The following is a 13828-nucleotide window of genomic DNA, read 5'->3' as shown; positions in this document are numbered from 1 at the left end:
ACTTCCCACTTGCGGCTATCTTACGTACAAGTTCGGAGTTGATAGGTATTTTATAACCTCTATGTGAAAAGGTCATTGTCTGGTTATTCCATGTCACTTCCCAATTTCCTGGTTTCCGGAAATTGGACACGTTAAAGCACAATAGTGACCTATCTACGTGGTACTGGTGGAGCTTCAAGCTAGGGGGCCTAGATATATTGAATTGTTTGTCCACCGGTCTCTTACCCCGTATTTCGAGTACCTCATCTATCGTTATGGCACTAATCCTGACTTACTCTGTCCTTGAGGTACCTGTGAGCACACCCAGCATTCTGTTTGGTTTAAGACTGTACCCACTAATGAGTTGTAATCACTCAAAGGATGTCCGCCATTGTCGATATTACTGTTTGACTGACATCTCCGGATGCACCCATCTTCGACTATGTTTTTGTAATGCTTACATATGCAGTATTCATCACAATAACCCTTCACATTGCCTCCGAGCTCCGTGACTACCAGATCTCTTACTGATACCAGCCTTGACCAAAGTGATATGCTGATCCTGGGGTCCTACGAATCCGTACTCTCCATCAGAACCCATTCCAGATCCTTGCTCGACGTCTCGGTGGCCCTCACAAAAACAGATTGTCCTGATCAAAAACAGAGTCACAAGAAAAAGCCGAAAACAGTCTCTTGGTGTGGATCCATTTCGTTAAGGAGCAAAAATAGGAAAAGAAAAAAAGAAAAATGCAGTGGGGGGTGAAAAAGAAAGATGTTACGACAACCGTACTTGATTTTGCTGCTCTCCATGCTTAGGTGCTGTCCAACAGACCTGCCTCTTAGCTTTCCCGGAACAGACTCTCTAGTGATACGAGATTCTCTTCACCTTTCTCTTTGTCACAAGTTTTCTCCGGGTCAGCAACCTTCTTGCAGTGGGACAAGAGGACCCAAGTCTCTCTCTTGGCAACCTTTAGTGCTATCGTGCTGGTCAACAAAACTTGATAAGGTCCTTCCCACCTGTCATGACCTGAAAGACTTCACCTGTAAATTGGGTACTCCTATTACTTTCAATTATTCTAGGGATACCATATCTACACACAAATTCCTGCACGGTTTTCTTTGCAGTGAACACTGCAGTATTTGTGGCAGTGGGGAATGCTTCTACCCAATTTGAAAAGACATCGGTACATACTAACACATACTTTAAATTCTTACAGGGTGGTAACTGTATGAAGTCGATTTGTATTACCTGGAAAGTTCTGTCTGTAGGAGGGATATGGGATGGCTCCGTTGGTATTGTCTTACCAATATTCTTCCTCAAGCAAATAAGACATGTCATTGCTTTCTTACCTGCATGAGAAGAGAACCCTGGTGCCCTCCGGTAGGCTCTTACCAATGTGCACATACCTTCCTTACCCAGATGAGTCAGACCATGTGCCGCCTCAGCTAGGCTCGGGAGATATGCCCTGGGGGGCCACGGGCTTACCGTGTCCATCTGTCCAAAGTCCTGAGGACTCCTGACCATATCGCTTCGCCTTCCAGCCCGCCTTCTCCTGTAGGGAACACAAATTTTGCATTTCGATTAATTGTTGCATGTTTACCGTGTTAAATGTCATCAGCTGTGTGATGTTGGTTTGTGTGATAGTGCTTGCTGCTGATTTTGCAGCTTCGTCTGCCCGGCTGTTACCAAGTGAAATTGGATCTTGGTTGTAAGAGTGTTCTTTACACTTGATAACAGCCACTCTGTCCGGTTCCTGTATGGCTGGCAGAAGCCTCTTGATGTATGACGCATGCGCTACAGGTGTGCCAGCTGCCGTCATGAAATTTCTGAGGCGCCACAGGGCCCCAAAATCATGCACCACTCCAAAGGCGTACCTAGAGTCCGTGTATATATTAGCTGACTTACCCTTTGCCAACTCACATGCTCTGGTCAGTGCTACCAGCTCAGTGACTTGTGCTGAGTGAGGTGGGCCAAGGGGTTCAGCTTCTATGATACCTTCGTCATCTACAACTGCGTATCCGGTGCACAGGTCTCCCGATTCCGTCTGTCTGTGGCAACTACCATCAGTGTAGAAGGTAAAGTCTACACCTTCCAGTGGGTTGTCACTGATGTCAGGTCTCGCAGTGAAGGTCTGGTTCAGGTATTCCATACAATCATGCGTATCAGTGTCTGCACTAAATCCTCCTTCACCATCATTCTCATCCTCCACCCTTTGTGCATGACCAGGCACACTCGGCAAGTAAGTTGCAGGATTAAGTGTGCTGCACCTCTTTATGGTGATGTTTACAGGGGCCATCAGTGATAGTTCCCACTTTGTAAACCGAGCAGATGAGACATGTCTGGTTTGGGCGGAGTTTAGCAAGGCTGATACTGCATGTGGTGTATGGATGGTCAAGTCATGTCCTAACACTACGTCCTCGCTTTTACTTACCAACAAAGCTATGGCTGCAACACTTCGTATGCAAGTGGGGAGAGGCTGTGCTACAGTGTCCAACTGTGCACTGTAGTAGGCTACTGGTCTGCTGGCATCACCATGTTTCTGTGTTAAGACTCCTGCCATGCACCCAGCGCTTTCAGTACCGTACAATTCAAAGGGCTTCTCGTAATCTGGCATCCACAATGCTGATGCTTGTGACAAGCACGTTTTAGTCTCTCAAACGCCAGTTTGGACTCTTCTGTATGAGAGACCCATTCTGGTTTGTTCGAGGAGACCATTTCTTGCAAAGGTAATGCCAGAATAGAGAACCCCGGAATTCAATTCCGACAGTACCCACACATTCCGAGGAAAGTGTGGATCTGTTGCTGAGTTTGCGGCAGAGTCATGTCACGGATGGCCTGTATTCTATCAGTGGTCAGGTGCCTAAGTCCTTGCGTCAAGCAGTGTCCCAAGTATTTAACCCTAGTCCAACACAACTGCAACTTATCCTTTGAAACCTTGTGTCCTGTCAGGGAGAGATGAAACAGAAGCTGTTTAGTGTCTGCCAGGGACGACTCGAATGAGTCATAGCACAACAACAAGTCATCAACATATTGTATTAGCACAGACCCACTCTCAGGTTGAAAAGATTGCAAACAGTCATGTAAGGTCTGGGAGAAAATACTTGGGCTGTCAATGAAACTATAAGAGAGACGGGTCCAGGTATACTGTACTCCCCTGTAGGTGAAAGCAAAGAGGTATTAGCTGTCAAGGTGGAGAGGGACAGAAAAGAATGCAGAACAGAGATCAATGACCATGAAGAACTTAGAGGTGGAAGGAATCTGCATGAGGATGACAGCTGGATTGGGCACTACGGGGAATTGACTCTCAACTATCTTGTTTATCCCCCTTAGATCCTGCACTAGCCTGTAACCCCTCCCCACACTCTTTTTCACAGGGAAGATGGGACTGTTGGCTGTGATGGATGTCCTGACTAGGATGACCTGCTGTAGCAGCCGTTCTATGATGGGGTATACTCCTAATTCCACCTCTGGTTTCAGAGGATACTGGGGGATTTTTGGAGCTATCCTGCCACCTTTTATTTGTACTGGGGCTACATTCGCCATTAATCCAGTGTCCTGTCCATCTTTGGTCCAAAGGGAACCCGGTATTCACAAGATAATTTCCTCTACCTGCGATGGACATGTGTCTATAACAGTGGAGTGTAACATTAGCCTTTAAGGGGTGTCTAATATATCTTGTACCTCCTGTGCATGGTTCTCAGGGATATCTAAGAACACACCCTCAGGGGTACAGTATATGACACACCGCATTTTACACAACAAATCTCTGCCAAGTAGATTAGTCGGAGCCAATGCAGCCAACAGGAAAAAATGTTTGGTATGCAATGGCAGGTCTATCTCAAAGGGTATTGCTGCACCTTTCCTGTTACTCCCATTGCCAAAATAGTTTTACCCATGTTTGTTACACCTGTGGTTGAATTTAGTACTGATCTGGCCTCCCCTGTGTCTACAAGAAAAGGTAGTGGTACACAAGCTACATCAACCATGACCTCAGGTTCACTTCCAAGGCCAGCAATCAATTTCAACGGCTGCAGACTACAGGTATGACCTAACCTCTATTGTGTAGTGGGACCCTCCCATAGGGCATTGGCAGCTACGATATGTGCGGGGGTAACTGTGGGTTTTCGGGGGTCTGCCAGTCCCTCCTTGGTGGGTACCTCCTTGTTTCCTCTCTATGTGGCTCATAATCCCTTCTATGTGTTCCCTGATCCCAACTATATGTCTGGTAACGTGGTTCGTATTCAGGTCTAGGGGGACTATATACGTTATGTGTCCCATTACTTCTACAATCCCTGACAAAATGCTCTTCTCTCTTGCAAAAATAACATGTTATTGGCTGTTTCTTACCATCAGGGGTCTGGGGTTTAGGTTGATGGGACTTCCCTGTAAGAGCCTGTATACTTACCATCATCAACCTATCCCCTTGTGACTGCCTGTGTTTACTGATGTTGCGATCATGCTCGATGGCAGACTCTCTTAGTGCAGCTACCGCGATACCTCTCCAATTTGGCAGAGAGGTTTTTACTCCGGTCCTCAGTGCCTTCTTCAGTCCATCCATTAGTACAGAGACAGCTACCTCCCTGTGGTTGTCATTTTCCTTTATATCCGTTATACCAGTGTATCTAGCCATTTCCTGCAGTGCTCTATGGAAATACTCGGATGCCAATTCACTGTCCTTCTGTCTTATGGAGAAAATTTTGTTCCACTTTACAACAGTAGGGAAATACAATCCTAGTTGTATGTTAATTTGCCTTACATTCTCCTGGTTGTACTCATCAGTGAGAGGCAATTCTACATCTAGTTTACAATCAGTTATGAATTTTGGGATGTCAGTGTTTGAGGGTAGACTCGCTCTTTGCACTGTCCGCCAATCTTTGTTTGTGGGTTCATGGGCCTTGCCCAATTCTTTAATAAATTTCTGGCATCCGACTAGATCTTTTCTGGTATCTGGGATTTCTGACATAATTGATCTCAGTTCTGATTGGGACCAAGGACAATGCCTTGCAATGTTCCTGATGGGAGTTACTCCCTGATTATCAGTTCTCCCATTGGGGACTGTAATCACCCTGACTGGGTTTAACTCAACCACTTCATTTCTGTTTGTCTCTATAATACGGGGAGCTATTGTCTCTGCATAATGTATGGTTCCGTACTTACCGGTGGACACAATTTCACTTGCCCCTCCACTGGGGGGCATCGCCACTGCTCTCACCGGTTGGGCCGTGCCCACCTGAGTGTCCTGTATGGTAGCTGCTAGAGAGAGTGCCAATATCGTGCTAGGCTCGTCATCTTCCTCACAACCTTGGGGAGAATTCAAAACAGGATACAACTTGCAAGGGTTAGGGTTAACACATTGATTATGCCTTTTGCTATCATTTACCGATTTCATTTGCCAATTTCTCCCCATCAACATATGGCGGTGGTGGTGCGCTCACAATCACCTTCCTGTCAGGTTTGGAACCTGCTGTGCGAGCCAGTTCCCTTTGTACATCTCCCTCTTGTTGCCACAGATTTAAACAGTCAGTATGTCTGATACTCTGTTTCCTAGATTTGATCAGACATATCCTAATCCTTATGCTCTGTAGTACCTCTGGTTCAAAACTACCCACCCTTGGGAATGATGCCCTATCATCAGCAGTCATATGTACCCATTCGTCACAAAAAACCTCTGCGTGTGGACCATACTTCCCACACATTATCAACCTTGCTGGCCCCCTGAGCCGCAGCTCTCCAGCCTGAACCCTGGCTGCCGAACACCTTCCGCTTGTGCAATAGGATCCCATTGCGGACTTTTTAAACACAATACCCAAATGCACAAAACGAGCAGACGGTGAAAGTCAACCTAGCGCTTTCACTCGCTCCTTCTCCTCTGGCCGTACCACAACTCACTCCAATTAGTGAACACCACGTAAACAGTGAGGACCCTATCAGCAACTGGTTTCTATTCACTGGAATCTGTGTAGGATGAGAAACAGACTATCATTCACCCTTTCCAGTGAATGTCTTACCTAGGAAGAGTTTTCCTGAGAGAGAAACAGCAGTCCAATCGCACAGCGTATAGATACTTGTTATCTATCCGCCCTACGATCACTGGAGTCGAATTCACAAGCTGCGCTCCACAGCCGGAGAGTAACACAAAAACCTTAAACTTCAATTCACAATCTATACTCTATCACGCTCCTGTGCAAGTTTCCTCACTACTTGCCTATTTTCTCTATTATTAACGCAAGGTAGCTGACCTTACGCCACTGAGCCTCTGCTAACTCAGTGTCTCCGCGGGATCCCGATTTCCAGGGTTTAATCCGTTCACTCTTACTTTCAGGTCACAAAAAAACACAGTGTTTTTCTGTACAGAAAAATATCACTCCCTTTGACTGATAGTTTATCCCAGAGGTAGTACAGTTTAATCAAAATATTACAATAATCTGCTTTTAAAATCGGATAGTTATGTGCTATAGAAGTAAATGTATTCTATCCCGCCTTAAATTGAACCGCTATTGTGTGGTTATACCTTGCGCTCGCAACTCTATGCAATATTGCGTAAACACGCGACCGTGCGTGTCTCTACACCACATGCGCGAACCTGCGCCTCATGCGCACTTCTGTACGCTGTCCTCACGTACAGTACCACGTGTACAAACGTGCGTTCGCAACTCAAAAACCACACTATCTCAATAAATGTGAGCAATAAAACTACTATTGCTCACTAACACAACACACAATTGTTCTGTACGCTCGCCGGAAGTCACCCACACAGACAATCCTCTTTTGAGTGTAAACCTAAACGTTTAGGCCGGAACTGCATTTCGTGTTTTACAATTACTCCCTTAACACACTATATCAAATATATATATATATATATATATATATATATATATATACAGACACTCACTTTTGCAAAAGAAAAGAAAAAAAGACCAGCACTCACGTTTTGATGATGAAAAGAAAAAAGGGGTTTATTCCTTACAGAAGAAACATCTGGACATGATACTAGTACTACAGCTGTGGGCTGTAGTACTAGGATCATGTCCAGATGTTTCTTCTGTAAGGAATAAACCCCTTTTTTCTTTTCATCATCAAAACGTGAGTGCTGGTCTTTTTTTCTTTTCTTTTGCAAAAGTGAGTGTCTGTATCAATTTCCAGGACCCTGCACCACCATGTCAATTTAATTAGATTTTTACTGAGTGCTGTCATTTTGCTATGTTTTATATATATATATATATATATATATATATAGCCAATAAATGTATCTGATTTCACACAGATCTATAATGACTGTAATAACTTATGGCAACAATGGGGGTCATTCCGAGTTGTTGGCTCGTTATTTTTTTCTCGCAACGGAGCGATTAGTCGCTAATGCGCATGCGCAATGTCCGCAGTGCGACTGCGCCAAGTAAATTTGCTATGCAGTTAGGTTTTTTACTCACGGCATCACAAGGTTTTTTCTTCGTTCTGGTGATCATAATGTGATTGACAGGAAGTGTGGTGTTTCTGGGCGGAAACTGGCCGTTTTATCGGTGTGTGCGAAAAAACGCTACCGTTTCTGGGAAAAACGCGGGAGTGGCTGGAGAAACGGAGGAGTGTCTGGGCGAACGCTGGGTGTGTTTGTGACGTCAAACCAGGAACGACAAGCACTGAACTGATCGCAGATGCCGAGTAAGTCTGGAGTTACTCAGAAACTGCTAAGAAGTGTCTATTCGCAATTCTGCTAATCTTTCGTTCGCAATTTTGATATGCTTAGATTCACTCCCAGTAGGCGGCGGCTTAGCGTGTGCTAAAAGCAGCTTGCGAGCGAACCACTCGGAATGACCCCCAATATGTGAGAATGTATGCAAAGTATCGGTACGCTTTGTGTACGTTTTTTGCGCCAAAATTTACACACAAATAATAAACGTCTTTTTCCCTGTTTGTCCCTCGGGTTACACCAGCACCTCTAAGACTATACAGAACAGACGTGGTCTAACAACACAAGATAGTTTCAAACACAATGCAAGGTTACTTAATATGCATCTCCACCCTTTGTTGGTAGACCAAAGTCTGTTATGGCTTGTAAGTCTATAAGTATGTGGCGAACCGGACAGATCCCCCAACTGTTAAGTTTGATTAACTTACAGGAAAAGAGCAATACTTTAAATACACAAATGTTCAGGCCACTGCGACCGTTCAGCGTGTGTGTGTGTGTGTGTGTGTGTGTGTGTGTGTGTGTGTGTGTGAAACCCCTATCAAATGCATACACGTTGCGTAAGCACGCCATCACGCTGTAAGCACAAAGTAGCTACACGTGCGGCGTAATACACTTTATAACCCCTAACAGGAAAGGAAATACGACACCAATTGTATATGTAATGTTGAGGTCCAACCCAGCAACAAATATTTACTTAAAAGGGGGTACAACAGAAATACAATAACATAAGAGAAAAGGCTACAATCAATGGATACATACGTTTGTTCACCTGCGCCACCCGGTTCCGGTCCTCAGTCAATCTGGATAGATGTGCAGAAAAGAATAATTTTAAACAAAAGCTCTGTGCGCACTATACTGCTGCCGACTTTCAAAGACTCACACGAGGTCCCTTCACCCCTCACCAACGTGATACAATACAGAGAATAAAATTGGAGAAAATGACTTAGCCGGCGCTGTCAGAATGTTGTTCTCATCGTATTATGCCGTCAAACTCCCACTTGCATGATATTTAGTTTCACCATGGGGAAATGAAACAAAAAATGGCAATAGTGAAGCTTGTTTAATACATGTGGAGAACAATACAAAACATTTAATAAATATGTCAATAACTCCACCAAATGGCTTCTGATGACTTTAAAATGCAGGGTAATTACCAGAAAACAATGGAACCGTGGCCAAACAGTTCCAAATAGCGCATGAAGAAATGATGTAAGCTGAAACAGTCTACGTCAGAAAATCCACGCTAGTTACCAGCAATCGTCTCTGCATTCCTTGTAGTCTCAGCTGCCCCCAACGCGTTTCCACTCCTCAACTGGAGTCTTTTTCAAGGTTCCTGGTGTGTATTGACTTCCTGTTCCCTGAGCATATTTAAATGAAAATCAACCTATCACATGCCAAGGGGCACAGGTGGGCCCTAATTAATTAAATCCTACCAAGTCCTGTGGCCTCTTCCGTGCCCCTCCCCATTGGCTGTGTCCATTATTTCAGTCCCCGTTACCGTGGTAACATACACCCGCAATGTGACATCACTTCCGGTGACGTCCTATCGCGTCTCCATAGCAACCCGATCCTCCGTGATCCTGATGAATCTTCCGGAGCTTGTTGTGTTACATATTTCCATGGAGACGTCTCCTCCCCTCAATGACGCACATCCGACTCTCCATGGTGACCCGATGTCTTTGCGTAACGTCACTTCCTGTGACGTATCCGCTGATCTCCATGGCAACCCGGCACCAACACGTTATAAACCGACCAGAATCAGCCTTTAAGTTCATAGCAAATTACATAGTGCTTGAAAGTTCATAGCTCCAAATACCCCATTTCTTTCTGCATGATGAACAAGAAGGAGTTTTTAATAAAAACATAGAATTACATCAAACGTTATTTATGACAAAAACCATCATCATAAATTACCAAAGTTATTAATTAAAATTTTAAAGTGCACAAGATCTATTAAAATAACACTGATTATAAATGATTTTAAAACCTCATAAAAACCATTTTATTTCAAAATCAGCATTTAGGCCTCCCGGTATCAAGGTGCCTAAGTTAAAAATCATTTTCATTTCAGCTTGGGCTAATTGGTTGGATAAATCATTCCTTCTCCAGTGACCCTTAATGTGTTTCAAGCCACAAAATTGTTTGATGGCAGAGGGATTAGCGCTCTCCCACCAAAAAAAGCCATGGGAACCGTTAAATCAAAAGGTTTTTTTAGATGCGGATTGTGTTTAGGATGTAGGGGTGTACGTTCTGATAAGAGTAAAATCACCAATGTAGAGGTAAACAAACACAATTTTATTATTACAGATTTTATTACTTGTAATAGTGCCAACGTAATTTACGGAATAGAATGCACTTGTAATAAATGGTATGTGGGCAGGACATCAAGGCCCCTCAAGGTACGGCTTGGGGAACATCTAAGGAACATTAAAAAGGGTTTGACGACACATGCACTCTCAGAACATTTTAGAGTGCAACATAGTTGTAATCCCTCTGCCATCAAACAATTTTGTGGCTTGAAACACATTAAGGGTCACTGGAGAAGGAATGATTTATCCAACCAATTAGCCCAAGCTGAAATGAAAATGATTTTTAACTTAGGCACCTTGATACCGGGAGGCCTAAATGCTGATTTTGAAATAAAATGGTTTTTATGAGGTTTTAAAATCATTTATAATCAGTGTTATTTTAATAGATCTTGTGCACTTTAAAATTTTAATTAATAACTTTGGTAATTTATGATGATGGTTTTTGTCATAAATAACGTTTGATGTAATTCTATGTTTTTATTAAAAACTCCTTCTTGTTCATCATGCAGAAAGAAATGGGGTATTTGGAGCTATGAACTTTCAAGCACTATGTAATTTGCTATGAACTTAAAGGCTGATTCTGGTCGGTTTATAACGTGTTGGTGCCGGGTTGCCATGGAGATCAGCGGATACGTCACAGGAAGTGACGTTACGCAAAGACATCGGGTCACCATGGAGAGTCGGATGTGCGTCATTGAGGGGAGGAGACGTCTCCATGGAAATATGTAACACAACAAGCTCCGGAAGATTCATCAGGATCACGGAGGATCGGGTTGCTATGGAGACGCGATAGGACGTCACCGGAAGTGATGTCACATTGCGGGTGTATGTTACCACGGTAACGGGGACTGAAATAATGGACACAGCCAATGGGGAGGGGCACGGAAGAGGCCACAGGACTTGGTAGGATTTAATTAATTAGGGCCCACCTGTGCCCCTTGGCATGTGATAGGTTGATTTTCATTTAAATATGCTCAGGGAACAGGAAGTCAATACACACCAGGAACCTTGAAAAAGACTCCAGTTGAGGAGTGGAAACGCGTTGGGGGCAGCTGAGACTACAAGGAATGCAGAGACGATTGCTGGTAACTAGCGTGGATTTTCTGACGTAGACTGTTTCAGCTTACATCATTTCTTCATGCGCTATTTGGAACTGTTTGGCCACGGTTCCATTGTTTTCTGGTAATTACCCTGCATTTTAAAGTCATCAGAAGCCATTTGGTGGAGTTATTGACATATTTATTAAATGTTTTGTATTGTTCTCCACATGTATTAAACAAGCTTCACTATTGCCATTTTTTGTTTCATTTCCCCATGGTGAAACTAAATATCATGCAAGTGGGAGTTTGACGGCATAATACGATGAGAACAACATTCTGACAGCGCCGGCTAAGTCATTTTCTCCAATCTGGATAGATGACCTTCAGAGAATGTGTCTGACCGGCCAGGAGGCTTGGCTTTTATACAATAGTCCAAAGTGTGAAACAAAGGAAACTGTAATCTCTATATCCATAAATCAAAGGACTGGTCATTTACAGTACATGAGGGGTCATAGGTGGGTTTGAACAGGTGGGCAATGCCTGGTTCAGGTGCACTTGCAGATGTCCTCACTGGGTTCCCGCCGAATATCAAGAGTACAGTAAATACAGTGTGATATTAATATTGTACTCCTGCGCATATCTCTGCGCAGTAGGGTGCTACTTTCTGCAATTTGCCATCGGTATATTGCCCCTGAAATACTGTACAGCTGGATACCAAACACCACCTCCTAACCTAATTCTATCCCCTCATATCCTGTACAGTTGGATCCCTCTTTTGCTATACCTCCAAAGTAAATGTAACTTGCTGGTGTGGTGCGTATAGGCTATGTGTAAATTATGCACTATGTGGATTAAATGTCAGATATGTCTTTGTGGCTTTTCCATGCGAATGAGTATGCCACCGTATTTACTCATACCACGCTCTAATACGCAGGATTACGTGAGCCAATATACGTAACGTGCGAGTATGCGCATGCACGGCAGAACAAGCACACGCACGGAGGCCACTATGTGTGGTGTTTGCACGTGATGCGTGTGGGTCTAATATTTTCGACTTCGACAAGAGTTTGAACCATGTTGACATTCTAATGTCGACATCGACATTGTGGTGTCACCTGTATGAATATCAACATGGTTACTGTTGACCTTCTGCCCAGATACCCCCCACAGAAATCCTGTAATCAGCCTCTGGAATCTCTCTAACAGAATCCTGCAATCTCCCTCTTTTATGATCCTATTAATGTTACTGTAACTTATTAGTATCTTTTGATGCAACAATATTGTGCTGAGTAGACATTAATGTTTATGTAACATAGGCATTTTTCAGTGTTGTACTTTCATAGCTAGAAAATCACAACATTCATAACCGCATAATCACCACCATAGTGACCACCTGAAACAAAGATCCACTATCGACCTGTCCCCACAACAGTGAGCGAGTAATAATGAGTGCTGTGCTTTTCTAGCAATCAGTTGTTAGGAACATCACACCACTTAACTGGCATGGTCAGATTAAAGGAGACCATCCCGCCCCACTGTGTCTCCCCATTTTTTACAAGGAGATCTGTTTTGCAAATATTCATAATATTATATTTAAATATTTAAAAAATTACTTTTTAAACTCTCAGGTTTATTTAATTTTATTTCAATGTTATGAATGGTTTTGAAGGGAAAAATCGTAGTTAAGTGGTTAAGTCTATACATATAGCTGTCTAATAAATACACTGGTCTGTGTGAATGATCAGAGGTCATTTGCTGCAACTGAAGGAAAGGCAATGTTATTATTAGGAAAACCTGGGCTCTAGTAATTTAATAATGGGATAGGATGCATTGTTCCTACTCTTTGTGATGGGCATTTGGCTGCTGCCCCTCTCGGCAATTGTTTCAGCCTTTTTCTGAAACAGCAAATTGAATAATGTTTGTACTTGATTAACTCTGAACTTGCATATTTTTCGAATCACACTGTGTAACTGTATCATCCGATATTAGAAGACTAGAATATCTAATTTTCAACTGTGGCATAAAGCACAGAGGAGAGCTGACATAAATGCAATAAAATAGGCCAAATTCCAGACAACTAATCATTTGTAGAAAAGTCCTCTTATCTTTAGACAATCCAAGAAATAAAATCATTTGCCCGAGGACGTATGAATTTTGTCTGCTGTTCAGAACTCAATGATTTAAGAAAAGACTGGCATATGCCCAGCGGTTTGATTGCCCATTTTGTCTGTGGGCTAATGCAGCTAAATTCTGGATGTCTTCAATTCTTCAATAGTCTCTGTAGACATTTGTCTTCATACAATGACTAGAACCTTGAGGGCAGATTTTCCTTTAGGTTCAGTATATTATTAGTGCCCCTTTTTTGTTATTAGGAAAGTCTCATTTAAAATGAGCAGTGGTGCTTATTACATTGTAATTGCAGACCAAAAATGCCCCAGGTCTCAGGCCATCTGATTAAACTTGGTTTATGTAGAGAACTGTAATGACGGTATTACATCTATAAAACAGGGGATAAAAGCTAAGCTTGTTTGTATAGTAGATTATGTGCTTGATAGTGGAGTGTGGCTTGATTTGTATAGGTCAGTGGTTCCCAAACTGTGTGCATAGGCACCCTGGGGTGCTGCAAGACTCTTGTAGGGGTGCCTCTGGTTTGTGGTCCAGGACCAAATCAAATTATTTATGGTCAAAGCAAAATCAGTGCTGGCGGCTGTCACTCATACAACATTTGGACAATCAGAAACACAACTGTACACCACCATATAATGGAACCTAAGGATGAAAGGCAAGCACAGTTGACTTAATTTAATATTTT

The sequence above is a fragment of the Pseudophryne corroboree genome, chromosome 7 (genome assembly GCF_028390025.1).
Source record: "Pseudophryne corroboree isolate aPseCor3 chromosome 7, aPseCor3.hap2, whole genome shotgun sequence".
NCBI classification, from domain to species: Eukaryota; Metazoa; Chordata; class Amphibia; order Anura; family Myobatrachidae; genus Pseudophryne; species Pseudophryne corroboree.
This window is presented reverse-complemented; position numbering follows the sequence as displayed.